This window comes from Arachis duranensis, chromosome 5 (genome assembly GCF_000817695.3).
Source record: "Arachis duranensis cultivar V14167 chromosome 5, aradu.V14167.gnm2.J7QH, whole genome shotgun sequence".
NCBI classification, from domain to species: domain Eukaryota; kingdom Viridiplantae; phylum Streptophyta; class Magnoliopsida; order Fabales; family Fabaceae; genus Arachis; species Arachis duranensis.
In genome coordinates this window covers 48,421,277-48,425,144 of record NC_029776.3, presented here as the reverse complement: position 1 = coordinate 48,425,144, position 3,868 = coordinate 48,421,277, and positions in this window count along the sequence as shown.

Below are 3,868 nucleotides of genomic sequence, written 5' to 3'. Positions count from 1 at the left end.
TTAAACAAAAAATATTTTATATTATTATATATAAATATATAAAAAAATTATTTTGATCGTTATTATTTAAATTAAATTCTAATTTGATTTCTAATATTTTAAAGTCTTATTTAGTCCTAAAACAATTGAAACAGATTTTAATATTGTCTGATCTTAAATTTGACTTGATTGATTAACGAAACATTTTTTATATTAGTGATAATTAGTGTGTCAATTTTACTTATGTATATCGAATATTATATTGATTTTTAAATATACTAATTGTTCATGTCGAATTTAACTGTAGGATAATATTAAATCCGTTTAAAATTTTTTAGAATTAAAATAGGACATTTTAAACATTAGGGATTAAATTAAGATAAAATGAATAAGAAAAACAAAGAAAAGAACTTTTATTAATTGTTGATTGATTGAATTGAACTGAACATTAAATTATAAAGGTAAAACTAAATATATATAGTGCATTGTCTATGAAAGATAAAAATAAAAATAAAATAAAATAAGAAAACAAGATAACTAAAGATAAGATAAGATAAGATAATAAAGACTAAAATTAAAACTGAATTTATGTATTCTGTTGGACTGAATTTGTGAGTCATGATACTTCTTTATTGTTGTCATGGGTTAAAGTAGAAGAATAGTTTAATACAAACATAAAGAACCAAAATAGTATTTATTTTATGTTATATTTTAATATATAATATTATAAAAAATGGCAAGTATAACCTTTTAATTTTAAATAAATAAATATAAAATATATCAATGCATATAATAATTTTTTTAATTATTTTATGGAATAAAATTTTTATAATAATAAAAAAATTATATTAAAATATTATTGTTAATTCCAGAATATAAAATAAGAAGTTTTTTTTGCATAATAATTTATTCCAATAATATAACAAAATAATTATTCATCTAATTATTTTTTCTTAGTTACATTCATCTTATCACCAGAATGCTGCAAGTAAACTGTTACAAAAGGTGTTCAAATTTTGTTGGGAAGAAAATTTTATGGAGAGTTCCTACTTCCTACTAATATTTCAGGACATAATTACTTCATTTCTGTTGTGATTCATGTTCTGCAAATTTTTGGTTTTCTTAATTTCTCATCTTATCCCGTCCGTGACTACAAAAAAAATTCAAGGTGGAAGCATACAAAGTATGATATTTTACTTCAGTTTATTTCAGAGCTCACTATAAAAAGTTTTTTACTGCCCCTAATTTTTTATATACATTTATATTAAAATATTATTTTTAATAAGAAGATATTGTATCTTGTAATAACATGTTTTTAACGAATATTGATTACTACTCATTTTATATAATTCATGAAAATATTGATTTTTTATTTTTTTCACACTTTTAAACAAACATTTTTTGAATTTCTTTATTTATATTTTTTAAAAATAAAAATAGATAATAAACAACATTATTTTTATTTTTTTAAATATAAGTTAGAATATACTTCCAAGAAAAAAAATATGAAATAACATGAAAATTTAAATTATAAAAATATAGTCTGTCAAACCTAATTATAACAGTTTAGGAAAAAAATTAATGATTTATATCATATATGATCTTCAGTTGTTAATCTAATTTAATCAAATTAAGTGAGGCAAGTATAAATAAAATAAATCAAAAAATTAAATATTAAATTTTTATTTTCTTAAAAAGCTAATCTTTATATATATGATATACATAACCTTTTAATGAACATATATTTTAATCATATTTGTATAATTTCATATTACGTAATAATATTTTTAACAAAAATAAATACTTAAGATGTTTTTTAATGTTAATATAACATAATGTATCATTTGTCAACTAATATAAATAAAATTTAGAGTAAAGTATCGTTTTTGTCCCAACGTTTGGGGTAAGTTCTATTTGTGTGCGTAACGTTTAAATCGTTCTATTTGTATCCCTAACGTTTATAAAAGTGATTCAATGTTATCCTACTATCAATTATACTAACAAATCAGATTATATTTTTCAATTATTTTCACTTGGATGTATTCATTCTCAATTAGGTCGCACTTGGATGCGTTCGATTTTAATATTATACCCATTATTTGTGTTTAGATTCAATTATGTCCCTAGAAAAGTGAATTACGTAAATGTTGTAGAAATTAGTTTCAACTTTTGATGAGCTATTTTTCGGAGTGGATCATCGATTCTATCTCAGATATTTGTATTCTAACTTCAAGAAGAGATTTTTAAAACTCAAACTAAAGCGTTCATGATGTGTAATTGACGGTAGGATAACATTGAATCACTTTTACAAACGTTAGGAATACAAATAGGATGATTTAAACGTTAGGGACACAAATAGGATTTACCCCAAACGTTGAGGACAAAAACGATACTTTACTCTAAAATTTAATTATTTTGTCTAGTAATATAAAATATTTTTTGTTTTTAAAAATAATATTTTAATATATTTTTTTAATATTATAAAAATGTTACTGCATAATAATTCATTTTAATAAATAAAATATTATTATTGTATGTATTTATATGATTTATATTTATTTATTTAAAGGAAAAAAATAACACTAACCATTTCTAAAATATTATATGTTGAAATGTATTTATCTATATATGTACTAATATTTATAAAGATTATTAATAATCTTTTTTTATATTATTTTTTTATTTTTATTTAATAAAATCTAATAATTTTTTGGTTTTTTCACTTTCTTCCCATGCCTTCACATAAGCCAATTTTTTCTCCTTTGTCACTTCTGCCAAAGCTACATCAAAATTGTTGACTCATTTTAAACGCACCTAAATTTAATAAATACATTTTGTTTAAAATGCATTCAGGAGCAATGCATGCTTTATTTCCTTATTATTTATAAAACAATTCGTTTTATAAATAATAGTGATATAATATCATAATTTTTTTAGCATTTTCTTAAATATTAAACTCACAATCATTTCTTTAATTATTTCATTAGTCATCACATTGGATTTAAGATATTACATAGTATATATTTTAAGTGTACATTATTTAAGTATTTTATGGATCAATATTCTTTAAAGTAAAATAAAGAAGTTAGTAAAGTAATAAAATAATAAAATGAGGAGTTAATTATTTTTAAATTAAAATGATATAATACATATTTTATAAAAATAACAAAATAAATAATAACTAATTTTTACTTTATTACTTTATTAATTATTTTATTTTAAAATATCTAAATTCGTATTTTATATATTGTGTACGAAAGCACACACTAATTAAGCTTTGGCAATATTATAGTCAAGGTGACGACACTACTGGGTCACAGCGCACTAGAATAGCCAATAAAAATAAAAGTTAAGTATATATAGTTTTCTCTCCTCTCACTTTCCAAATTAAACCCATGTGGGATGTCGTTAAAAGTGATAATCACATAATCATATCTTGTAATGACCCTAAAGCACCAAAAAGATAAAAAAGCCTTTGCTTTTACTTCAAATTTGATTCCCTATATATTGCTTTATTTCTTTCCTTTTTTTTTTTTATATCATATATGCAATCTAAAATTAAAAGAACAACCACACTCTGTTACATCCAATTGGGTGGAACTTTTATGAATATTATATTATCGCACTCTCCACAATAAAGATTTAGTTTTCAAGACATGCACTTCTTGTAGCTCCTTTCTCTTAAGGAAAAGTAGTGTTTCCCTTCCCGTATTTTGCAGAAAAGTGAGGCAACATAAGCCAAACACACAAAAACCCTAGGCCAATAGGCTTAGTATCTTAGCAACGGATTAGTTTGCGAAAATATTTTTTATTTTGTTTTTTATTTTTATTTTTAAAAAAATTTTTATTTTTCATTTTTTATATTTTAGAAAACACAATTAATTTGTGA